This window comes from Simochromis diagramma, unplaced genomic scaffold, assembly GCF_900408965.1.
Source record: "Simochromis diagramma unplaced genomic scaffold, fSimDia1.1 OVJJ01000516.1, whole genome shotgun sequence".
Taxonomy (NCBI): Eukaryota; Metazoa; Chordata; class Actinopteri; order Cichliformes; family Cichlidae; genus Simochromis; species Simochromis diagramma.
This window is the reverse complement of record NW_024386938.1, coordinates 1890611-1917948: the sequence shown is the minus strand read 5'-3', so window position 1 is coordinate 1917948 and position 27338 is coordinate 1890611. Positions and strand designations below refer to the sequence as shown.

General features: G+C 44.8%; 1 long non-coding RNA gene across 1 annotated transcript; it reads left to right on the top strand.

Moving 5' to 3' along the window:
- The first annotated feature begins 441 nt into the window (after positions 1-441).
- Positions 442-19061, top strand: LOC120736884. The gene is made up of 2 exons (XR_005696633.1): positions 442-503; positions 18729-19061. It is a non-coding gene; the product is annotated as an uncharacterized LOC120736884 (long non-coding RNA).
- Positions 19062-27338: the final 8277 nt, after the last annotated feature.

The following is a 27338-nucleotide window of genomic DNA, read 5'->3' as shown; positions in this document are numbered from 1 at the left end:
CATAATTAACCTCAGTGTGTGAAGAGGACTCTCCATTTACATGCACAAACTGGAGTCTATTAGATAGATATGATACAAACCACTGCAGTGCAGTACCTGTAATACCTACAGCATGTTCTAATCGCTCTAATAGGATATTATGGTCGACAGTATCGAACGCTGCTGATAGGTTCAAGCTACAAACCTATCTGCTGGAACGTTGAGGACAATATAATTACACTGCAAAGCAAGACACAAGTAGGCAAAGTTCTTCATGGTACTCGTGCACGGGAGAAAACCGGACAGGCGCCGTTCCCTCGCCTGACCCCAGTTGCTCTCGTCCGTTCTCCCGTACCACTGTTCTTTTATTGAGGTTACATGAATATGCATAGGTTCATTAACATATGACGTCTACATTCACACAAAGAGTACCTTGCCTGTGTGTGTGTGTGTGTGTGTGTGTGTGTGTGTGTGTGTGTGTGTGTGTGTGTGTGTGTGTGTGTGTGTGTGTGTGTGTGTGTGAGGTCCAGATGTGACCCTGTGAAGACTCCCCAAAGCTGGTGCCAGGAGTCTAGCGGTCCATCTGAACAAAAGGCTCTTATACTTAAACAGATATACGTGTGCTTGCTATACCATAAATCAATAAGAAAAGATACGACCTCTCCTAGGAGGTGTGATCTACGCCGGAACACTCTGTAGAGGGAGTGAACGCACTCCCCCTTCATGCTACACAGAGCTGTTACAGACCTCCTAGGATGAGACATTCTTTCAATCTACAAATGATTATACACCTCTAAGCATATATGGTTAAATATTTCTAAGCATAAATGACGATCAACAATACAAAATCTAACATTTCCCCCCTTTATTGACCTTTATGCTAGAAAAGTTCCCAGTTATGAATACTTCATGTCTGACAGTTTCAATGCAAACATTGTTATATTCAGCATATGTCAAATCACCCTAAATTACTGAAAAAATACACAGTTTAACAAATGTATTAGCAGTTATCCCATTACTCATTGATCTCATCCAATGGCAAACTGCATCCTACAAGCAAACAAAGAAATTGTTAATTTAATAGTGAAAATAAGAAAGTAACATTTTCAAAAACATCTCAGCTTGGTGATGCTTCCTCCGGGTGTGCAAATCACATGTCTCTGCAGAGTGGTTTGAGTTCTGCAGGGCGTCATGAAAGTCTCTTCCAGTTGTTTCCATCACTGTCCATAGGACCAGAGTCCAAATGTATGTAGAATAAACATTCAAACACCAGTTGGTTTTGTTGTTTGTCAACATGGGTCTCAGCTATTTCCAAAGCTGCAGACCTCATAGGAAACTGCTGTTATCACCACCATAGCTTCTGGTTCCTGTGCTTTTCACAGAATCATGATGTCATCCTTAGACTCCCTCTGCGCTGTCGATGGAGCTTGGCACGCTCCCCTCATCCCTCGAGTTTTCATGTCCCAACGCTGCTGAAGATGATCTCTGATCCTCCTGAAGTCTCTCTCCTGGCCTCAGCTCCCATCTTGTGGACGATCCTCTCAGGCACTCCTTCTCGTCACGCATAGTCCTGATTTTGGGCCTGCTGGACCTGTCTCAAAACACTCAGCTTCTCTGCCTTCCTCCTGGTTCAGCTGATTCAGCCGTCACGCCTCGCACTTGGTTGCCCTAGAGTTGATCAGAGGCTGGAGGTTGAAGTGCGAGCTTACCCTACGGGGGCTCAATCAGCACTCCCCCCTCACCACTGAAACAACCAAGTGTGAGATTTCTCTATTGTGCTGTCTTGAGGGTGCTGGGGTTTCCTGGGACCTCGACCTCTTTGCAGTGGCTCTGATAAGTTTGCAGGCAGTTGAAATGGTCCTTGCTGTGGCTCCAAGGTCTGATCTCATGATGGGCCCCAACCAGCTCGACCTTTGACCTCAACCACTGCCTGGGCTGTCAGCTATGCCTGGAATGGTTCTTGCTTCTCACTGGGCCTCTTAAGATTTCTCAGGAGATTACTGCTGCACCTGTATTTCCTTGCTAGGAGGGAAAATTTCTATTTGGAGAGCATGTCAACAATCATCAAACCACATTCTTTAGTTCAGTGAACTTCACTTATAGGCCATCAAAGCCTCATCTGAACATGGATGCACCACTTGCATAGGTTTAATGCTTGTAAATAAACTGTTAATCACACAAATCACTGCAACAATAATAGAAAACATTGTTTAATGTTAATCCATGGACTCCACCTCTTGACTCATGGACACTCCCACGAGTCAACTCATCAAACCTGGATCCCTGTCTTAAAGAAAAAGGTCAGCTAGATCATGTCTCAGGCAACATCAGGGCATCTCCGCTGGAGTAGCTCCGTAACCCTGCAATAAAAGATGTTAGTGTGTCTCGCATATTAAGTTTGCTTAACACCTGGCTCTCCCAGGAGCCTGCATACACACCATCATGGCCTGGAAAGCAAAATCTGGAAGTAAAATCAAACTTCACACTTATAAACAATTGTATCATAAGAACAATAAGCATTCAACATCAGCAAGACAAGTGTCATGTGCAGGTTTTCTCAAATCAGTAAACTACAATTATTTTCATAAGTCGCCTCAGACATGGATCATCCCATGTACTCAGGCAACATTAATATAATCAGTGACTGCTCTTAAGCAAAGTCACTCCACTCATATATTACTATGAGCTCAATAGCCCATCTTCAACTATACCATAAACAATCCCTTATATATTTTTCTCATGTCACTTGTCCGCTTCAGCTGAATCTTCTACACGCAGTCATAGAAAAACAAACATTAGCAGCACACATTGATTATCCTGGTGGGCAGGCGTCGGCCATCCACATTCCAGAGGTGCCATAAAAACACCATAAAGTTAGCCAACCCTAGCCGTGGAAAGAATGTCATTCACATATAAACCCAGAAATCCTGTAGTAGGAAAACATTAACTAATCCTCTTATAAATCACATGATCAAACACATGATTAACCATCTGCTGTAAAAAGAAATGTAAACGTTAGCGCTGCGCAGGTGTATACACTTTCTCACAGTAATCTCTGTGAGCAACACAAGGTAGTGAATGACACACACATAGTAAATTCACAGACAGAGAATTTAAACTAAAAAGGTTAAATTTTCAGAGTTCACAAACATAAAAATGGCATTTAAAAGGTTAAATCATCACGCAACCTCGGATGTTGCTGTCATCTCTCTGCTCCTGTAAAAGGAAACACACATAGATTCATCTGCACCTTTGTCAGGTGGGGGTTAACTTCGCACAGTCGTGTTACATCAGTAAAGTCTTGTCAGCTTTTGTCAGCATTTACCAGTCAGTCAGTTTTTTTTCTTTCACTCATTCATTCATTCAGTCATTCTTTCTTTCTTTGCTGATAGTGGAACCTGTCGTCGCATTTAGTTTCCACTTCCAGCAAAATGACGTTATTTCAAAAAGAAAAAGAACTTTAGATCGGATTACATCGCTGCTGAATTCCTTTTAGGGACTTTCATTTAATATTGTCCCAAATAAGTAGCTTTCTCCTGAGCCCATTTCAATGTGGAGAAAACTCACTTGTAACAGCTTTCTCGACAGGTCGTATAGCACTTTTAATTTCTGATGTGCAGATCTGCTTAAAGAAAAGAAATAGACAAACAAAATCAGTGCCTGTTCAAAAATGAAAAATAAAAAATAACAGAGATTATCAAACCAAACCCTCAGTGCACTGTGAAAGTATCAAAATAAAAAGGCCTTGTTAAGTCATGACACAAGCTCCTCATCAACTTCACAACAGGAGAAGAATCATCAGCTAGATTCACTCCAAACCAACCATCAGCTGCACAACTCACAACATAAGCCTAATGTCTTCTTTAACTTATGAGTTTAATCACCAGGTCTGCGCTCTTCACTCATTTAGGCCACAGATCTATTTTATTCAATTTTCCTTTTTTCCCTTCATCATAAAACATGTGACATGCTGTCATGCACTTCACAAAAGAAGTTTGTTCTGACGTATTCAGAGTTGTGTATCTAAATACAGGATTCACTCGCACATCAAAGCAGGAAACTCAGTGTTTTAGAGTCTCCACTCAACACACAACAAACTCCAACACACCTCATTCACTCGTGCTAGAATTCAGTCACCTTTCATTAATCTAAGAACGATCAACTAATTTGAATCAGCTATTAACCCACTAGGATGACAGGACAACAGAAATGCATGTTCAAAATGTTATCACTAAAAGAGAATTTCCCTCATACAGTAAATTTAGTAGTAAACTTGTGCTGCATCAATCAAGCAGGAAGCTTCTCCCAATTTACTATATTAACAACTAAATTAATTGTCTGATCACTGGTTGGTCAAACCAGAATCTTTTTTCCCACAAAAGTTTAAATTGTTGTCCTGCAACCTAGAGAGTCAATTTTTTGCATTGGATAAATTCAGCATTTGATAACAAGTGTCTGCTAAATTGACACTATTTTAACACTGATGAAAGATAACAAGCTGATTTTCATTGCATGGGTGTTTGTGTTATTAGGCAGGTCTAATGCATGTCTGTGGAGCTGCATATCCAACAGAGCATGTTCTCTGCCTTTCCTACACATTTCTCTGCTATTGTTTGATCATTTCTTAACCAATGTGCTATGAGTCCACTGGTTTTTGCATCACACTAAGTGACTTGGACAAGATGATAAACAGACTCACGCTTAAGATGTTGTCTAATCTTCATAAGCTCTCTTGTGTTTGGAAGTGTTAGTAGGGTTAATGCATGTTGTGCTTGTGTGTGTGATTTTGTATATGTTTCTATTTTTGCAGTGTTTCAGACCCCTTCACAATTTTTCAACTTAAGCAGTCAGTTTTCTTTTCCCCAGGTTTGCTAACCCAAATTTTGATTTCCCACATTAAATAATTCCTATGTGTTCTCACCTAGTCTTCTCACTCTGTTGTCCTCTCACTCTTTTGTCCTCTCCCACTTCAACAGTCCCGGCAGTTCTCCTTCAGCTTTGTCCTGTGTTCCACTGTCTCTTCTTGCCATTTTACTCCACAGGTGGCAAATGTCAAACTCCAACTGTTCAGTTCTCCTCAAACGTTTTCTTCACATGCACAGTGAAGTTTCAGCTTGTTGTAGACACAGTGCCATTCATCCGATCAGTCAGGATGATGGGTTTGCTCTTCTTCTCTGATGCTGTTTGTCCACATTGCTGCTGCTTTGCTGGGACTCTTTGCTCAGGACTTGCTGCTGTCTCTTTATCATGTTATTGCTTTGGAGCTGCATTCTTCAGGGAGGAGTGAGCACTTGCTTGTGAGGTTGAGAGACACATACACATTGCGCTGTAAATAAGTCAGCCAGAAACTTGGCCTGCATGTTTCCAATGATGTTAAACTATAACTTTCTTCCGACTGCTGCATGTGGAAAATTGATTCAGGTCTGCTTTTCACCTGAAAGTGACAACTAAGACATTATTATCATCGCTGCTTAATCAACACACCTCTCTCTCTCTCTCTCTCTCTCTCTCTCTGTTTTTGTGAACAATCCTTTCTTAAAAGCAGAAAATGAAATTGTGGTTGTTTTTGGCTGATCAACACAAAACCTTTTCCCTATGATTTATTTTTCATCTACAATATAAATTCTTTCTCAGAGGCAATTACTTTTACACAGCGCACAGAAACACTGTGATGTCAAACACATTCACACTCACTTTGTCAGCTGCATAAATAAATCACGTGGCTGGTGATATGTGCCATGGTAATCCATAAGCATGATCACACGTTTATTTAATTATTTTCGACCCAACAAAACAAATAAACAAAAACATGATGCTGATGCTACACACATGAGTCAAGGTGCAGGAAAACTGCTCACGGGAACGCTGCACACTCATAGCTCTGTTTCCCTCTCTTTGAGTAGTTCTCAGACAGCTCTCGATCTGATAATGTGTAGCTTGCTCATCAGCTCAGAAGAAAAAAACCGCAACGCAACATCACACAGTAGTTGCATGCTCTGCCCACAGTGGCAAAGTCTTACACTTTCATATTCAATTCAGCTTCTCCATCATGTACCTTTAGATGTTTCATACAGGGTTCAGCATATTAGTTGTTTTCACAGGTGTGCCCTATATCTCAACAATGGCTCATAATAAGACGACAGTCTTTCACACAGGTCAAGTGCCTCTATGCACTTCATTAGTTTAAATATTTATCTATATCACTTCACCTCATATGTCATTTTACAAAATTTGAGCAACCACAAGCTTAATGTAGATTACTTTTAACAACTATCCACCTCAATTACGTCTATGGTCTGGCACACAGGCCGTTGTCGAACAGGGCAAGCCAAAGAATAAACATTTTGTGTCAGCAAGGGGTGGGGGGAAAGCCACCCACCAGAGCATATCTCAAGTGCTGCTGATGTGGGCTGGCCTTTTCCACACACTCCCGGCTGCTTAGGAAACCATGATAACAACAACAGTCGGTGTCACAGACCACGTGTTCTGCTCCGCACACACTCACACACAACAACAATGACGACGATGACAATGACAACAACACAAAATAGGCCTACTGTCCAGCACAATCTGGACCCCGCGGAACTTCTCAACACCCCACTGAGCGGTGGAGAACTCACTACAGTATCCCACACAGCGGTCTGTATTTCGCCCCACTAAGACGGCGAACAAAAAAAAAGTTCGAACTGCGCAACTCTGCGACTTAATGCTTCTGTACAAAAAACCCCACTGAGCGGCTTTGTACATCGCCCCACTTAGACGGCGAATTTTATCCCCACTGAGCGGCCACGGACAACGCCCCACTGAGCGGCGAAGACGTAATTTTAGCCCCACTGAGCCGCCACGGACAACGCCCCACTGAGCGGCGAAGACGTACAGTTATAGAGTTGGACTCTAAACTTACTCGGTGTTGCTTAGCGTGTAGTATAGCCTCGAATCCCGCCGATCGCCATTCATCGAGGAGAAAAGACAGACAGCGAATCCACAGGAACTTCCTGGCTGACGTCAGTCTTTCAGCGTGCCTCTCCTCCCCTCGGTGAATGCGATTCCAGGGCTCCGGCATCGAAGGACCAATTAATGATAGGTTTGTAGCTTGAACCTATCCGCTGGAACGTTGAGGACAATATAATTACACTGCAAAGCAAGACACAAGTAGGCAAAGTTCTTCATGTTACTCGTGCACGGGAGAAAACCGGAGAGGCGCCGTTCCCTCGCCTGACCCCAGTTGCTCTCGTCCGTTCTCCCGTACCACTGTTCTTTTATTGAGGTTACATGAATATGCATAGGTTCATTAACATATGACGTCTACATTCACACAAAGAGTACCTTGCCTCTGTGTGTGTGTGTGTGTGTGTGTGTGTGTGTGTGTGTGTGTGTGTGTATGAGGTCCAGATGTGACCCTGTGAAGACTCCCCAAAGCTGGTGCCAGGAGTCTAGCGGTCCATCTGAACAAAAGGCTCTTATACTTAAACAGATATACGTGTGCTTGCTATACCATAAATCAATAAGAAAAGATACGACCTCTCCTAGGAGGTGTGATCTACGCCGGAACACTCTGTAGAGGGAGTGAACGCACTCCCCCTTCATGCTACACAGAGCTGTTACAGACCTCCTAGGATGAGACATTCTTTCAATCTACAAATGATTATACACCTCTAAGCATATATGGTTAAATATTTCTAAGCATAAATGACGATCAACAATACAAATCTAACAGCTGCACTGAGGTCTAGCAGGACAAGCACAGAGATGAGTCCACTGTCAGAGGCCATAAGAAGATCATTTGTAACCTTCACTAAAGCTGTTTCTGTGCTGTGCTGAGCTCTGAAACCTGACTGAAACTCTTCAAATAAGCCATTCCTCTGCAGATGATCTGTTAGCTGTTTGACAACTACTCTTTCAAGGATTTTTGATATGAAAGGAAGGTTGGAGATTGGCCTATAATTAGCTAAGACTGCTGGGTCTAGAGATGGCTTTTTGAGTAAAGGTTTAACTACAGCCAGCTTGAAGGCCTGTGGTACATAGCCGATCATTAGAGATAGGTTGATCATATTTAAGATCGAAGAATTAATTAATGGCAGGACTTCTTTGAGCAGTTTTGTAGGAATGGGGTCTAAAAGACAGGTTGATGGTTGGAGGAAGTAATTATTGAAGTTAACGTCAGAAAGATCAATTAGAGAAAAAGAGTCTAACTTAACATCAATGGTACTAAGAGTAGCTGTAGATAATATTACATCTGTGGGATGATTACTGGTAATTTTTTCTCTAATGATAAAAATTTTATTCGTGAAGAAGTTCATGAAGTCATTACTAGTTAACGTTAAAGGGATTGTTGGCTCACAAGAGCTCTGACTTTTTGTCAGCCTGGCTACAGTGCTGAAGAGAAACCTGGGGTTGTTCTTATTTTCTTCAATCAGTGATGAATAGTAAGATGTTCTGGCTTTGCGGAGAGCTTTCTTATAAAGCAACAAACTATTTCTCCAGGCTAAATGATGATCCTCTAAATTTGTGACACGCCATTTCCTCTCCAGATTACAAGTCATCTGCTTTAGGGTACGTGTTTGAGAATTATACCACGGAGTCAGGTACTTCTGATTAGAAACCTTAGTTTTCACTGGAGCTACAGTATCCAGAGTCGTACGTAGTGAGGAGGTGAAATTATTAACAAGATAATCGACCTCTGTTGGGGTAGCGTTCAGATAGCTGCTCTGCTCTATGTTGGTACAGGGCATTGAAGATGATAACAGTAGGTGGATTATATTCTTAAACTTAGTTACAGCGCTTTCAGAAAGACATCTACTGTGATGAAGTCTACTCTCCACTGCTGTGTAATCAATTATTGTAAATGTAAATGTTATCAGGAAATGATCAGACAGGAGAGGGTTTTCAGGAAACACTGTTAAATGTTCAGTTTCTATGCCATATGTTAAAACAAGATCTAGAGTGTGATTAAAGTGGTGGGTGGGTTCTTTTACATTTTGAGAGAAGCCAATTGAGTCTAATAACAGATTAAATGCCATGTTGAGGCTGTCATTTTTAGCATCTACATGGATGTTAAAATCACCCACAATAATTATTTTATCTGAGCTCAGAACTAAATCAGATATAAAGTCTGAGAAATCAGACAAAAACTCTGTGTAAGGCCCAGGTGGACGATAGATGATAACAAGTAAGACTGGTTTCTGAGTTTCACAGCTGGGGTGGACGAGGCTGAGCATCAGGCTTTCAAATGAATTAAAAGTCTGTCTTGGTCTTTCATTAATTAATAGGCTGGTATGAAAAATTGCTGCCACACCGCCCCCTCGGCCTGTGCTTCGAGATTTCTGGTAGTTAGAATGACTCGGGGGTGTTGATTCATTTAAACTAACATAATAATCCTGCTGCAACCAGGTTTCTGTAAGGCAGAGTAAATCGATTTGTTGATCAATTATTAAGTCATGTACTAACAGAGACTTGGAGGAGAGAGACCTAATATTTAATAATCCACATTTCACTGTTTTACTCTTTGGTTCAGATGTGGATACTGTATTGTTCTTTCTTTGTAATTGTTTATGTTTAAGTTGTTTGTTGCTGGTTTTTAGTTTGTTTTTTGTCTGTTTGGAAGCTGACACAGTCTCTATGGAGATGGGTTTTTGGGGGGGTAGCAGGAGGAGAGAAGCTGCAGAGAGGCGTGTAAGACTGCAACTCTGCTTCCTGGTCCCAACTCTGGATAGTCATATTTTGGGGGGTTTAATAAATTTGTCCATATTTCTAGAAATGAGAGCTGCTCCATCCAAAGTGGGATGGATGCCGTCTCTCCTAACAAGACCAGGTTTCCTCCAGAAGGTTTGCCAATTATCTATGAAGCCCACATCGTTTCTGGGACACCACTCAGACAGCCAGCAATTTAAGGAGAACATGCGGCTAAACATGTCACTCCTGGTCTGATTGTAGTTTTCTCTGGTCCCCTCCCCAGAGTCCCACATTGTTTTGGCAAAGTTGCACACCGATTCAATATTGACTTTAGTGACCTCTGATTGGCGTAACCGGGTGTCATTACTGCCGACGTGAATTATGATCTTACTGAATTTACGTTTACCCTTAGCCAGCAGTTTTAAATTTCCTTCAATGTCGCCTGCTCTGGCCCCTGGAAGACAATTGACTATGGTTGCCGGTGTCTCTAGCTTCACATGTCTGAGAACAGAATCACCAATTACCAGAGTTTGACCCCCGGCGGGTGTGTCGCCGAGTGGGGAAAAACGGTTAGACACATAAACGGGTTGGTGGTGTACCTGGGGCTTCTGTTTAGGACTATGCTTCCTCCTCACCGTCACCCAGCCGCTCTCTTTTCCCAGCTGCTTGGGGTCTGCCGGGTAAAAGCTATCGGGGCCTACGCTATCTTCGGCTGCACCAGCTACAGAGGCCTGGCTAGCTACGGGTGAATGATGGGTGCGAAGCCGAGTCTCCAATTCAGTAATCCTGGCCTCCAGAGCTGCAAATATGCTACATTTGTTACAGATATCATTACTGCTAAAGGAGGCCGAGGAGTAACTAAACATCTGACACAATGAGCAAGAAAGTGCAGGAGGGACAGGTAAAGTAGCCATGGTGCTAACGAGTCGGCTACGAGCTAAGCTAAGCTAGCGAAACAGTACAGAGACAGTGAGTGAATACTTTGGCTATAAATTAGGTAGTGAGTACACAGAAAGTGCGCTTCGGATGAAGCACGTGAAGATTATACTATGAAAAAGAATGTATTTAAAAGTTGTTAATTAAATTGTTAAGCAAATAAGCTACTCAGAAACACCACTGTGTTTGAGCAGGAACAGGAAGTGATACTCTACCGCAGAGCGAGCGAACACCAAGTGACAGCGCCACCTAAGACAAGGTACGACCTCTCCCATGCTCCTAGGATGTGGGGGTGAACGCCAGAACACCCTGGAATGTTACAGACCTCCTAGGATGAGACATATTTTTGTAACTGCAGTACACATAATACTAATTTTGAACAATTCTGTCCAGGTTCCTTGTCACCGGGGACTACTTCACGACCAAGTGTTCAGTTACAGAGTCGGTGTGTCCACGTTAACAGGTTTAGAATATAATAATCATAGAGTAGACAAGTGGTCCCTCATTTATTGCAGCAGGGGTTCTCAGAATAACTAGCCCCTGGCCCGCACTTTATACACTGTTTTCCAACACACACATGAACATTGGTCACAGTTCTCACAATTGATTCTCAAAGTGCAAACCTTTGTAGATTGCAAAACGTAAAAGTATTATTATGCCGCGGTTTGTCTTCATCTGCCCGCTACTTTCGTGCGCCTTTTTCCCTCGCGGTGCAGGTGTCTATTTCCGAATGAGGCTCATAGTTATGGGTGTTTTTGTGCTGTTTTTTTTGTTGGACGTGATGGTTATCAAAACCAAACATGATAAATTTGGCAAGCGCAGGAGACACGACACGGAGCAGATTTGTCAATCAGGCTGCAGAATGCAATGCTGTACTGTGCAATAAAAAAATCAGCGAAAAAGCGAAGCAGTGACGGGTGAACAGCGGGACCACTGTGTGCTGTTTATTAATAACAATAAAATATATTCCTAAATGACAACATGCATAAAAGCAGAACGGTATTTGTATGTCAGTGGGAAAATAGCGGTGGCTTGCTAGCTTTTGTGCGGCTTCCCCGGGTCAGTGAAAACTTTCAAAAGAGAAATTAATGAACTTACCAGGTTGCCCGATCTCTTCACATATCTTCCTCCAAGCTCGGTCCTTTATATTCCTGTCTCGGTACAGAAAGCAGCTGGTGTCGTACAGCTCCGGGTTGTTTGCTACCGCATTGATTAGCCTTCCCTCCATTGAAGAATGAAGGGCTTTGGCTGGATCTGCCCCTTTAACCTAGGTCACAGCCACGTCACCAGGCTCCTGATTGGTTGTCGCGGCGCGATTTGACGCTGGAGTTCAGATTTTTCCAACTCGAGTGGTGGACGCGAAACGCGCGTATGCACAAAATGCAACACAAAAACTGACGCGCGTGGTTTTATTCGCGCGTCAAACGCGCCAGACGTGCTACACTGACGCGCGTTTCACGCGTTTTGGCGACGCAAATCTGCTTCCGAATTTTCGCGGGACCCGCAATCGCGTGTCATCGCGCCTTTCCATTGACTTTACATGTAAACCTGACGCTCTATTCGCGTCCATCGCGTTCGGTGTGAACACACCGTAAAGAGAGTTATGTGGGTCTGTTAGTGGAGGTCTTTGTCGGCACGTGCCTGTTTTGTAGTTTCATCATCAGGGGTTATTAAAGCTGCTGCTAATTGTTTTTTTCTTTTTTTTTTGTTTTCAGTTCTCTTTTCAGTTTCATTTTCCCATACTTGGAAAAACCTATACTCTTCCTTACGTTTCAATTTCTATTTTGGGTCTTTCGTTAATGTAATTTCTTGTTTTAGGGCAGCTCTCAGCTGGGTAACAGCTGATGGGCTGCATTTCCCTTCCCAGCTACGATTTTTTGTTTTTCGTGGATTTCTCCACCTATTTGCACTTATTTGTCCGGTGCCTGGACATTTCTTTTCTAGCCACTGCTCGTCAGCAGTGAGTTTGGTGGGCTGATTCCCCATTTTCACAAAACTGCAAAGCCTTCTCTGGCACGCTCGACTTAGGCGTGGTGGCTGACACGCCCTTCTACTCCGCGCTATTCACGGAGCGGTGTCAGTTTTATGAGGTGAAACTCAACCTTTCTTCTTTGTCACCAATACGTGGGCTTTTGCAGGATACATCCATCCATCCATCCATCCATCTTCATCCGCTTATCCGAGGTCGGGTCGCGGGGGTAGCAGCCTAAGCAAAGAGGTCCAGACCTCCCTCTCCCCAGCCACCTCCTCCAGCTTGTCCGGGGGAATACCAAGGCGTTCCCAGGCCAGCCGAGAGATATAATCTCTCCAGCGTGTCCTGGGTCTGCCCCGGGGCCTCCTCCCGGTGGGACATGCCTGGAACACCCCGCCCAGGAGGCGCCCAGGGGGCATCCTTGCCAGATGCCCGAACCACCTCAGCTGGCTCCTTTCGATGTGGAGCAGCAGCTGCTCTACTCTGAGCCCCTCCCGGATGGCCGAACTTCTCACCCTATCTCTAAGGGAGAGGCCAGCCACCCTTCGGAGGAAGCTCATTTCCGCCGCTTGTATCCGCGATCTCGTTCTTTCGGTCACTACCCACAGCTCGTGGCCATAGGTGAGGGTAGGGACGTAGATCGACCGGTAAATTGAGAGCTTCGCTTTTACACTCAGCCCCCTCTTCACCACGACTGACCGGTGCAGCGTCCGCATTACTGCAGCCGCAGCCCCAATCCGTCTGTCGATCTCCGGCTCCCTTCTCCCATCACTCGCGAACAAGACCCCGAGATACTTGAACTCCTCCACTTGGGGCAGGAACTCATCCCCGACCGAGGATACACAAAAATGGAAGTAGTTCAGCAATTTATTGTGCTGTAAAATCAACTTACTTCCAGACACATACACACATAGACACATACACACATAGACATTTGCGCGCTTTTACAATTCAGTTCCTTTCGGCGAACCCAACCTATTTTATCTTGTTACTTTAAACCTTTGCAGCCGTTTTATATACCAAAATAGTGTTTCTATTTTATTTTATTTTTTTATATACCAAAATAGTGTTTCTATTTTATTTTATTTTTTATATACCAAAATAGTGTTTCTCACTCCCGGACGTCTCACTGGTGGTTCGGATCATCAGACTGAATCCCAGTGCCGTGGACCAGGCCACCGGCCCAGACCCGAATTCACGTCCTGGGGCTCTCTCCTCGTCTAAGAGGGCTGTGCACAGACTTCGGTGCTGGCTCCCCACGGTGTCAGGAATCAGTGCTGGATCCTGGAACAGAGTCACAGATAACAGTTCTGATATTTTCTGCTCCGGCTACGAAGGACCAAATAATGTTAAGAGATATATTCTAAAACACTTCTTCAGCAGGGAATCAGAGAAGTGAAACACACAGATTTTCTTGCTAGCAAGGGCAGCCTCCAGAACTCACACTCCAAGAGTGAGGCTCAGAGACTAGGCACTGAGGACTGCCCTGGTCTTTATTTATATGCTTCAGTGAGCGTTTGTTTCATACATTGAAATGTGGAGGTGTACGTGTGTGTGTGTGTGTGTGTGTGTGTGGTGTGTGTGTGTGTGTGTGTGTGTGGGGGGGGTCAGAGTGTGACCCCATAAATGACTTCCCTAAACCTGCTGGACTTCAAGTCCAGCAGTTCATCTAAACCAGGGCTGCCCAATCCCAGTCCTCAAGAGCTACTATCCTGCAGCTTTTAGATGCATCCCTACTCCAACACAGCTGAATCAAATGGTTTGATTACCTCTTCAGCATGCCATCATGTTTGGCAAAGGCCTGATAACAAGCCATTCATTTGATTCGGGTGTGTGGGAACAAGGATGCATCTAAAAGCTGCAGGACGGTAGCTCTCGAGGACCGGGATTGGGCACCCCTGATCTAAACCAAATGGCACTTAGACTAAGACAGATATAGCTATGTTAATCCTACCGTAAAACAATAAGACAAGGTACGACCTCTCCCATACTCCTAGGATGTGGGGGTGAACGCCAGAACACCCTGGAATGTTACAGACCTCCTAGGATGAGACATTCTTTCAATATGCCACCAACTATATACTTCTAAACACAAATGATTATATGCAGTATTCTACCATATGTAAACTTATATCATTAAAAGATTACTGACTACTAAGTACAATTTTCCATTGACATTATTATAAATTATTATAGATCGTTTCGAGATTAAAGCCATAAATCTATTTCGAGAAAAAAACCTGAACGATTACGGTTGTTGTTTCAAGACAAACTGCCACGGGTGATATAACCTCTGAGTTAGTGAAATCATACTTCAGAATCAGTTTTGGTGACAAGGACATTTCTCTTTCAGCACATAAGCACATTGTGGTGATCAATATGGTGCAGAGAGCTGCGTCTGGTCAGAAGGGAAAACAGCAAACTTAGAAGAGTGGATTTGTATGAAATGTCATGTTCAGGTCGTGATCCTATAGCAGGGTTGGGCAATTCCAGGCCTCGAGGGCCGGTGTCCTGCAGGTTTTAAATCTCACCTTGGGTCAACACACCTGAATTAAATGATTCATTCGTTACCAGGCCTCTGGAGAACTTCAGGACATGTTGGCTGTGTCCCAATTCAGGGTCTGCACACTTGAAGTACGCGCACTACGCGTACTACGTACGGTGCGTACTATAAGTACGAGAAGTGCGGAAGTGAGAGGCTTGTGAAATGGGACGGTCTAGCCTTCGTCGCGCTGTTCAGGTTGCCTAGCAACCATGATACTAACTGCGAGAAACATTACATACAGCTTTGTGTGACAGAAATGAAGGAGAAAAATGTTTTGTTGGTCATTCATTTTTGTCATGACATCACTGTGATTAGTTGAGTATCTGAGGCTGAGACCACAGGACTGTAAACATGATTGTTGGGCTTCATTTCTGTAACGAACAGTTATTTCAAGATTAGTTAGTAAATAACAATTAGTTAATGTTGTTCATGAGACTAAAATCATCTCACTGTGGTAATGTAAATATAATATGGACAATATTATAGTATTGTCAGATTATAATGAGATAATGTGTGTGTGTGTGTAAAGGCTATACAACCAAGTTAACGCTGAAAGTACAGACATCACTAATGTCACACAACTTTGCCGACATGTGGCCAACAGTAATGTTTTATTGTTCTTCGTTATTGAACATTCGCACATAAATAAGTGACATCATATTCAGTACTTACTTTTGACAGTTCACTCTTCGGCCGCTCCCTTCTGCCGTATTTTGCGGCAAAATTATCCACACCCACCACCGCGCTATGAATTGTGGGATATATGGGACCACGAAGCGTGCACCGGACCAGGCTTGATATTTGGGGAAATCGACGGCGCATTTGGAGTATGCATTTGAAGTACACTTCGAATTTGAAGTACACCGTCGTCGCGTGGCGGTGACGTAATTGCACTTAAAATGCGTACTTCAAGCGTGCAGACCCTGGCTGTATCCCAATTCAGGGTCTGCAGCCTTAAAGGCCGCATTTTAAGGCCGATTACGTCACAGCGACGCGACGAAGGCTGTCCCAATTCGAAGGCTGCTCGAAATGCGGCCCTCAAATGCGTCCTTCATTTCCCTGAATTTTAAGGACGTGGTGGTGTAGACTTCATGGCCCAATATATCCCAGAATTCATAGCGCGGCGGTGGGTGTGGATAATTTTGCCGAAAAAAACGGCGGACCCTGAATTGGGACACAGCCATTGAGGAGCTAATTTAGCCATTTAAATCAGCTGTGTTGGATCAAGGACACATCTAAAACCTGCAGGCCCTCGAGGCCTGGAGTTGCCCACCCCTGTCCTATAGGAACAGTGATCGGATTAAAAAGCGATGAAATGCAGCCATGTAAACATTCCGATCGTCCACAACTTCCGCATTACTTTTGTGCAGGGGCGGAGCGTGGGGGTGGCTTACTGGGCTTAAGCCCGGGTTGTTTTGTCAGAAGCCCGGGGTATTTTGGAGTGTAATTTTTTCATAGTTAGATGTGGCTGACAACTGTATAAAACAAAAGTCACACATGGATTCAGGTCTGCTTTCACCTGAAAGATAGACAAACGAAGACATATTATAAATCAGCTGCTTATCAAACACACTCTACTCTCTCTCTCCTCTCTCGCTCTCTAGTTTTTGTGAACATCCATTTCTTAAAGAAGAATGAAATTGGTGGTTGTTTTTTGGACTGATCAAAGCCACAAACCTTTCGCCTATGATGTATTTTTATTGAAATGAGTTCTTTCTCAGAGGCAATTAATTTTAACAACAGCGCACAGAAACACTTTGATTCCAAACCATTCGACAACATCACTATGGTCGAGCTCATAAATAAATCACGAAGGGGGGGTGGCTGGTGATATTGCAATGGTAATCCATAAGCATGATTCACCACGTTTATTTAATGATTTTCGACCCAACAAAACAAAATAACAAAAACATGATGCTGATGCTACACACATGAGTCAAATGGCAGGAAAAAACTGCTCACGTGAACGCTGCACAGACTCAATAGACTGCTGTTCCCTCTTCTTTGAGTAGTTCGAAGACAGCTCTTGATCTGATAATGTGTAGCTTGGCCTCAATCAGCTCAGAAGAAAAAAACCGGCAAACGCAACTCACACAGTAGATTGCAGGCTCGCCCACAGTGCAAAAGTCTTACACTTTCATATTCAATTCAGCTTCGTCACCAGCATGTACCTTTAGATGTTTCATACAGGTTCAGCAGATTAGTTGTTTTTCCAGGTTGTCCCGATATCTCACCAATGGCTCCAATAATAGAGACGACAGTCTTTAACACAGGTCAAGTGACCCCTCTATTGCACTTCATTAGGTTAAATTTTATCTATATCACCATTCACCTCATATGTCATTTTCAAAATGTGACAACATCACAAGCTGAAGGTAGATGTACGTTTAACAACTATCCACCATCAATTACGTCTAGTGTCCCTGGCACCAGGCCGTGTCGAACAGGGGGCAAGGCCAAAGAATAAACGATGTTGTGTCAGCAAGGGTGGGGGGAAAGCCAACCCACAACAGAGACATATCGCAAGTGCTGACGATGTGGGCTAGCCTTTTCACACCACTGGGGTGGGGGGGGGAACCCCGGCTTGCTTAGAACAAGGATAACAACAACAGTCGGGTGGTCACAGACCACGTGTTCTGCTGTGGGCCCTCACAAATCACACACAACACAATGACGGAAGATAACAAGGACAACAACACAATGGGGGAGGCCGTGACTGTCCAGCACAACGTGGACACGCGGCGGAACTTCTCAACACACCAGCTGAGCGGTGGGAGAAATCACGTACAAGTAATCCCAACCAGCGGTACATGGAATTGCGCACCGCACTAAGACGGCGAACAAAAGAAAAAAGTTCGAACTGGGACAACTGCGGCAACGCTTCAGACTTTTAAATAGTAAATGGCTTCTGTACAAAAAACCCACTGAGCGCTTTGTACATCGCGGGGTCCCCACTTAGACGGCGAATGTTTCCCCACTGAGCGCCACGGACACGGCCCCAGCTGAGGCGGCGAAGAGAAGTAATGTTTAGCACCCAACTGAGCAGCAACGGACAAACCCCCCAATGAGCGCGAAGACGTACAGTGATAGAGTATTGGACTCGAAACTTAACTCTGGATGTTGCTTAGCGTGTAAGTATAGCCCGAATCCCGACGATCGCCAGTCATGGCAGGAGAAAGGGACAGAACAGCGATCCACAGAAAAGTGCCTGGCTGACGTCAGTCAGTAACAAAAGTCCAGCGTGCACTCTCCTCCCTCAGAGGGAATGGCGATTCCAGGGCTCCGGCATCGAAGGACCAATTACTGAGTAGGTTTGTAGCTTGAACGCTATCCGCTGGAACGTTGAGGACATATAATTACAACTGAAAGCAAGACACAAGTAGGACAAAGTTTCTTCATGGACGCGTGCACGGGAGAGAAAACCGGGAGAAGGCGCCGGTCACTCGCCTGACCAGTTGCTCTCGTCCGTATCTCCCGTACCACTGTTCTTTTATTGAGTTACATGAATTGCATAGGTTCATTACATATGAAGTCAGACATTCACAAAAAGGAGTACCTTGCCTGTGTATGTGTGGTGTGTGTGTGTGTGTGTGTGTGGTGTTGTGGTTGTGTGGGTGTTATGAGGTCCAGATGTGAACCTGTGAAGACTCCCCAAAGCTGAGGGGCCAAGGAGTCGAGCGGGTCCATCTGAACAAAGGCTCGTATACGTAAACAGATATACGGTGTGATTGCTAATACATAAAATCAATAAAGAAAGATACGACCTCTCCTAGGAGGTGTGATCTACGCCGGAACACTCTGTAGAGGGAGTGAAAAACGCACTCCACCTTCCAATGCCGACAAACAGAGCTGTTACGACCTCCTAGGAGGAGAACATGTCTTTCAATCTACAATGATAATACAACCGCTAAGCATAATAGGGTGAAATAAGTTCGAAGCATAAATGACAATTCAACATACAAATCTAACAGCGTGCAACTGAGGTCTAGCAGGGCAAGCACAGAGATGAGTCCCACGGTCGAGGCCATAAGATATCAGGTGTAACCTTCACTAAGCGGTTTCGTCTGTCGTGCTTGTGATGAGCTCTGAAACCTGACTGAAAGCACTTCAAATAAACCATTCACTCGGCAATGAATATGTTAGCTGTTTGACAACTACTCTATCAAGGATTTTGATTAGGAAAGGAAGGTTTGGAGATTGAACCTATAATAAAAGCTAAGACGCTGGGTCTAGAGATGCTTTTTGAGTAAAGGGTTTAACGAACAGCCAGCTTGAAGGCCGGGGTACATAAGCCGATCATTAGAGATAGGTGATCATAGTTAAGATCGAAGAATTAATTAATGGCAGACTTATTTTAGCAGTTTTGTAGGAATGGGTCTAAAAGACAGGTTGAGGGCTTGGGCAAGTAATTATTGAAGTTAAGGCAGAAAGATCAAGTTAGAGAAAAAGAGTCTAACTTAACATCAAATGTGACAAGAGTAGCTGTAGATATATTACAGCTGTGGGATGATTATTGGTTAATTGTTTCTCTAATGACAAAATTTTATTTGTGAAGAGTTCATGAGTCGAATTCCGAGTTAACGTTTAAAGGGATTGGTTTAGGCTTACAAGAGCTCTGACTTTTTGTCAGACCTGCTACAGTGCTGAAGAAGAACAGGGGGTTGTTCTTATTTTGCGTCAATCAGTGATGAATAGTAAGATGTTTCTGGCTTTGCGGAGGGCGGTCTTTATAAAGCAGCAAAACGTTTTTTCTCCGGCTAAATGAATGATCCTCGAAATGTGTGGAGCACGCCATTTCCTCTCCAGGATTACAAGTCATGCTGCTTTAGGGTACGTGTGTGAGAGAATTATACGCACTGAGTCAGGTACTTCGATGAGAAACCTGAGTTTGCCTGGAGCTACAAGTAGCCAGAGTACGTACGTAGTGAGGAGGTAATTAGAAACAAGATAAATCGACCTCTGTTGGGGTAGGCGTGCAGATAGCTGCTCTGCTCTATGTTGGTACGGGCAATTGAAGATGGATACAGTGGGTGGATTATATGGGTCTGGTAAACTAGTTACAGCGCTTTCAGAAAACTGCTACTGTGTGAAGGTCCTACTCTCCAACTGCTTCGTGTAATCAATTATTGTAAATGTAAATGTTATCAGGAAATGAGCAGACAGGAGGATGGTTTTCAAGGAAATACTGTTAAATGTTTCAGTTGTCTATGCGCAATAATGTTAAAAAAAGATCTGAGTTGGGATTAAAGTGTGGTGGGTTCTTTTAACATTTTGAGACAAACGCAATTGAGTCCCGAATAACAGATTAATCCTGTTGAGGCTGGCATTTTAGCAATCGACATGGAATGCACCCACAAAAATAATTAGTTTATCTGAGCGTCAAGAACTAAATCAGAATATAAAAAGGTCTGAGAATCAGAACAAAAAACTCTGTGTAAAGGCCAAGTGGACGATAGATGATAACAAGTAAGACTGGTTTCTGAGTTTCATTCACAGCTGGGGTGGACGAGGCGGAGCAGCCGGCGTTCAAATGAATGAAAAGTCTGTCTTGGTCTTTCATTAATTAAATAGGGCTGGTGTTAAAATTGCTGCCACACCTCCCCCTCGGCCTGTGCTGTCGAGATTTCTGGTAGTTAGAATGACTCGGGGGTGGGTTGATTCATTTAAAACTAAAATATAATCCGCTGCAACCGGTTTCTGTAAGGGCAAGTAAATCGATTTGTTGAGCGAATTATAAGTCATGTAATAAACAGAGACGTGGAGGAGAGAGACCATCTAATATTTAGAAAATAGCCACATTTCACGTTTTACCGCGTTGGGTTCAGGATGTGGATAACTGTAAGTGTTCTTTCTTTGTGATTGTTTCATGTGTAAGTTGTTTGTTGCTGGTTTTATTAGTTTGTTTTTTGTCTGTTTGGAAGCTGACACAGTCTCATATGGAGATGGGTTTTTGGGGGGTTAGCATGAGTAGCGCCAGCTTCCGAGAGGCGTGTAGTGGACGTTCAAGCTGGGGTCTTGGTGGTTGCCTGGTCCCAACTCTGGATAGTCATCTTTTTGGTGTGTTTCATAAATTTGTCATATTTCTAGAAATGAGAGCTGCTCACACCACAAAGATGGGATAAGATTGCCGTCTCTCCTAACAAGACCAGGTTTCCTCCAGGAAGGGTGTGCCAATTATCTATGAAGCCCACATCGGTTTCTGGGCACCACTCAACAGGCCAGCCTTGAAGGAGAACATGCGGCTAAACATTCAACTCCTGGTCTTATGTAGTTTTCTGCTGGTCCCCTCCCCAGAGTCCCACAATTGTTTTGGCAAGTTGCAGCACCGAGTCATATTGACTTGGTGGACCCGCTGAATTGAGTAAACGCGGGTGTCATTACTGACACAGACGTGAATGAATGATCTGAACTGAATTTAACAGTTACCCTTAGCAGCAAGTTTTTAAAAATTTACCTTCAATGTCGGCCTGCTCTGGCCCCTGGAGACGGTGACTATGGTTGCGGTGGTCTCTAGCTTCACATGCCTGAGAAAAACAGAATCAACATTACGCAGAGTTTTGACCCCCGGCGGGTGTGTCGCCGAAGTGGGAAAAAAGTTAGACACATAACGGGGTGGTGGTGTACCTGGGGCTTCTGTTTAGGAACTAGGCTTCCGCCCTCACCGGTCACCACCAGGGCAGCGCGCGCTTCTTTCCCCAGCGCTTGGGGTCTGCGGGGAACAGCGAGCGGGCCGACGCTTCTCTGCGGCAGCAACACACTACAGGCCGTTGGCTAGCTTTTACGGGTGAATGATGGGTGCGAAGCCGAGTCGCCAATTCAAGGAATCTGGCCTCCAGAGCTGCAAATATGGCTAACATTTGTTACAAGTATCATCTAAGGCATAAGGAGGCCGAGAAAGACACGATAAAACACAAACATTCGTGACACAATGAGCAAGAAAGTGCGAGGAAGCAAGGAACATATAAAGTGGAGGCCATGGTGCACAAAAGAGTCGGCTACGAGCTAAGCGAAGCTAGCGAAAACAGTACAGAGACAGTGAGTAAGACTTTGGCTTATAAATTAGGTAGTGAGTACCAGAAAGTGCAGCTCGGATGAAGCACGGGAAGATTATACGATGGAAAAAGATGTGATTTAAAGTTGGTAATAAATTGTTTTAAGCAAATAAGCTACTCAGAACACAACTGGGTTTGAGCAGGGACAAGAAGTGATCCTACTGGCCGCAGGAAGACGAGCGAACACCAAGTGACAGGAGGCCACCTAAGACAGGTACGACCTCTCACCATGCTCCTAGGATGGTGGGGGTGAACGCCAGAACGCCGCGTGGAATGTTACAAGACCTCCTAGGATGGAGACATAGTTTGTGATGCAGTACAACATAATAACTTAAAAAGATTTGAACAATTCTGTCCAGGTTCCTGGTCACTGGGGACTACTTCACGACCAAGTGTTCAGTTACAGAGTCGGTGGTGTCCAACGTTCAACAGGTTTGAATAATAATCAGAAGAGTAGACAGTGGTCCCTCATTGATTAGCAGGGCAGGGTGCTCAGAAAACTGAGCCCTGGCCCGCAATTTTATCGACTGTTTTGTACACACAACACCACATGACATTGGTCACGGTTCTCACAATTGAAGTCGCAAAGGGCAAACGTTGTAGGGTGCGCAAACGGAAAAAGTATTATGATGCCGCGGTTTGTCTCATGCTGCCCGCTATACGTTTGCGTGCGACTTTTTCCCTCGCGGGGCAGGTGTCTATTTTGCCGAATGAGGGCTCAGAGTTATGGGTGTTTTGGTGCTGTTTTTGTTCTGTTGGGACGTGATGGTGTTAGCAAACCAACATGATAAATTTGGCAAGCGCAAGGAGACACGACACGGATCAGATGTGTCAATCAGGCCTGCAGAATGCATGCTGTACTGTGTCAATAAGAAAAATCAGCGAAAGAAGCGAAGCAGTGACGGGTGAACATCGGGACCACTGTGTGCTGTTTAGTAATAACAATAAAGAAATATATTCCTAAATGACAAATGCATACAAAAAATCAGAACGGTAAGTTGTATGTCAGTGGGAAAATGCGGTGGATTGCTAGCTTGTTGTGCGGCTTCCCGCGGGTCAGGGAAAACTTTCAAAAGAGAAATGAATGACTTACCAGGTTGGCCCGATCTCTTCACATATCTTCCGCCGCTCGAGCCTTTATATTCCTGTCGCGGTACAGAAAGCAGCTGTGTCCGTACACTGGCCGGGGGTGTTTGCAGTACCAGGAAGTTGATTAGCCTTCCCTCCTTGAAGAATGAGGGCGTATGGCGGGAGCTGCCAACCGGTTAACCTAGGTCACGAGCAGTCACCAGAGCTCCTGATTGGTTATCCGCGGCGCGATTTGACGCTGGAAGTTTTCATGTCCAAACGCGAGGGGTGGACCGAAACGCGCGGATGTGCACAAAGGCAACACAAAAACGTGACGCGCGTGGTTTTATGCGCGCGTCAAGCGGCGCGCAGACGTGCTACAAAAACGGACGCGCGTTTCACGCGTTTTGGCGAGCGTGCGAAATCGGCTCGCCTCCGCGAAGTTTCGCGTGACCCGCAATCCGCGTGTCAGCGCGCCGTTCCATTGACGGTTACATGTAAACCTGACGCTCCTATGCGCGTCCATGCGCGAATTTCGGGGGGGAGGGAAAGTTGACGCACAAGTCAACACAAAGAGAGTTATGGTGGGTCCTGTCTCTGTTAGTGGAGGTCTTTGTTCGGAAAGTCGGCGTGCACGATGCCTGTTTGTGTGTAGTTTCAGGCAATCCAGGAGGAGAAAAAAAAGAAGAGTAACAAGAAGAAAAAGGGGTTAAAAGTGATAAAATAAAAGAAAAAAAAGAAGAAAAGGGAAAAGAAAGTTGCTGCTAATGCATTGTTTGGGGAAGGTTTTTTTTTTGTTTCGTTTTGATTAGTGTTTGTTTATTTTGGTTATTGGTATTTTTTTGTTTTAGGTTAATAATTTGGGTTTGGTTTTTATTTAGTTTTTTTTATTTGTTAACTAGGTTGGTGGTGCTGTGTTGTTTTGTTTGGTTGTTTTTTTGGGTGTTCTTTTGTTTTGTGGGGTTTTTTTTTTTTTTGGTTTTTTGTTTTCTTTTTTTGTTGTTTGTTGGGTTCTTATTCTTCTTTTCATTCAAGATTGACATTTTCCCATACTTGGAAAAAAACATACTCTTCCTTACGTTTCATGAGTTTCAATATAAGGTGGAATGGTCTTGATCGATATAAAGGATGAAAAAATGAGTCAATTAGAATTTTAAAAGAAGGCACGCTCTCGGACAATGGGTACACAAGCGTGAGGAGTGCTGCAATTTCCGTGCCACAAGCGTAGGACGATTATTATTGCTTTGTCGTGGAACGTGTCTGCAGGCACAGCGAATAACTATTATGCACTTAAGTAATATGTCACGAAGTGCACTGAGGTACATTGTCTGCTTGTCCTAGCCAAACTGACTACAGATCCTCCACCTGCAAGAAGGTGAACGTATTCAGAGTAGGAAGAGACAGATTACAGGCCGGAGAAGGGGGGGCAGTTTCCCAAACAACTGCAAAAGCTTCGCTGAAGCGACGACTCAGAGGAGCGTAGGCAGTGGTGGTGCATGACAACAGCCCTTCTAACAGAGTACGCGCGCATATTGACGGAAGGGGGAGCGGTGGCAGTTTATATAGAAGAGGTGAGGAGGGAAAGGAGGATGGAAAGATGGGAGGGGAAAGAGAAAATTACGAGAGGCAGAGGGGCGGCGCAAAAACGCGTGAAAACGAGAGGAAGGGTGAGAAAGGAGGGAAGGAGAGGGGGAAAGAGAGAAAAAAAAAAAAAAGGAAGAAAAAGAAAGAGAGGAAGTGTGGGGGGGGGGAAGGGGGGAAGAAGAGAGGGGGGAGAGGAAAAAAGCGAGGGGGGGGAAAACAAAAAAGAGGAAAGAAAAAAAGCTCAAAAGCAAGCCGTACTTCGTGTCGAATATAGATCACCGAAAATACGACCGTGGAAGGGGCGGTTGATTGCAGGATACAATCCATCCATACAATGGTCCATGGGGAGCAGAGGAGCAGAAAAGGGGACCACGTCATAGCCGCATTGAATATCCGGAGGTCGGGTCGCGAGGAGGTCACGAGCTCGGGGGTGGGGCAAATGGCAAAGAGGTCCAAGGGAGCGCGGCCGCAAGATGAGGCGCAACGGTGGAGAAGCCTAGCGCGTACGCTACACAGACATATAGCTCGACATAGCTGGGAATACCAAGAAGCGAAATTCACCATGCGCCAGTCCGATGCTAGATAAATACCAGCTCGAGTACCCAAGGCGTAGTATCACTGAGTGTCTAAGCCCCGTGGACGATCCTTGCCCGGTGGGAGACAGTGAAGCACGGGGACACACATGTGCCATACCGCAGGGAAGAGTCGGCCCGCAAGATGAGGCATCCTGGTGCCAAAAGATGTCCACGAGAACCAGGCTCTCATGATTGGGCCTCAGTATAGATGAATGGAGTCGTAGCAAAAATATGCGAATCAACTCGGTGTAGCCACGGAAGTCAACAAATCGTAGATGGGGGGTGGGGTCTTACGAAGAGCCTGGTCTGACCAGACACAACAAAATACAAATGCAGATAGTGTGAGAGGGACAAGCCAAGAAACTTGCAAGAGGCAGCTCGATTGCGCGCGCTTGTGGGTCACAGGGCGAGGCGGGGCTGATATCTTTGCGGTCAACAGGATAAGGCCGGCAGTGCAGGGGGTGACGCAGTAAGGGCTAGAGGAAAGATGGAGTACGAATAGAATCGGACCAGGTAAAGATATGGAGAGGAGGACGGTCGGTGAACTGGTATGACGACTACAGGGCGGGGCGGCGTCGATTCAAAAGACGAGAAATAGACCGGTATCGATAACGGGGGAGGGCACGCACATTGAGAAATAAGGGCGGAGAAAGAGAGCCGCAGACGGGACGAGATGACGTCATGATACGATGAGGACAAGGGGGTGCAGCCCCGGCGTCCCGTGGCGTGTGTTGCTGCGCGGGCGCGCCTATTATGAAATCTTGACAATCACGCGAGAACAAAAAGAGACAACCAAAGAGAAAAATAAAAACGTGAAAAACAGGCACGTCACAAGATAGGGAGCGAAAGGAACTCATCCGCCAGGAAAGAGGTATATAGAAGGCAAAAAAAAATGGAAAAGATTATAGGCGAAGGATTTGGTTGATGGTGTGCACAAAAGGGGAGAAGGTGGGGGAATCAAGCGGGTGGACTTGCACAGGAGAGAAACGAGGACAGAAAGTACGGGGAAGGGGCACGATGACAACTAAGACAGAAAGGGTGGTGCACAAAAGGAGCGGGAGAATGGGGGAGACATTATGGTCCAAGCGCTGTGTAGAAGCAAAGATGGCAGGTTCCTGTTCGGCGAAGGCGCGCAGACCTATTGTGTGGGAGGTCGTTAGTGGGATGGACGGAAGGGAGGGGAGAGGAAATTAAGGACACCTTGCAGCCGTGGTATTAATATACCAAAGGGGGGAAATACGATGTAGGGGATATAAGTCGGATTGTGTATGTGTGAATTGTTGTGGTTAATAATACCAAAAGATAGGGGTAGTTCTACTATTTGGGATTGTAGAATTTATTTTTCATAGGATAAGACGGCGAAAATTGGTAGGGTTTGCTACGGGCTCACAAGGAGCGTGCTAACAACTGGGTGGTTACTGATCGATCAGACGGGGAGTCCCAAAAGTGCGCGTGGAATCAAGAAAAAGAAGGAAGGTGAAGAAGGAGAAAAAGGGAAAAGGAAAGGGAGGAAAGTCAACAAAGACGAAGGCGGAAAAGAAAAAAAGAGAAAAAAAAGGAGCACAGAAGCGGAACCGAAAATTCAAACGGGGTAACCTAGGGGGGAAGGGGCATGGCTCGGTCCTCGGGTGCGGGGAAGAAGGGGACTTGTGCACAGGAGAAACGTTACGAAGTGCTGGACGTCCCCACGGGGGGGAATCAGGAATTCAAATGCTGAAGGATGCGCTGGGAAAACAGAGTGTAACAACGACATATGTGGATACGGGAGGTGTGGAGCAGTGTGGCATGAATAGAGGTAAAGGAGGATACAAAAAGGGGGTGAAAGGTTGAAGCATACAAGAAGGCGAGGGGGCTACATAGAAGGGGGGGAACGAATAAATGGTAAGGAGATATAATTCGAAAACACTTCGTCACAGGGGAGAATCAGAAGAGAAAGGATAAAACACGACCAGAGT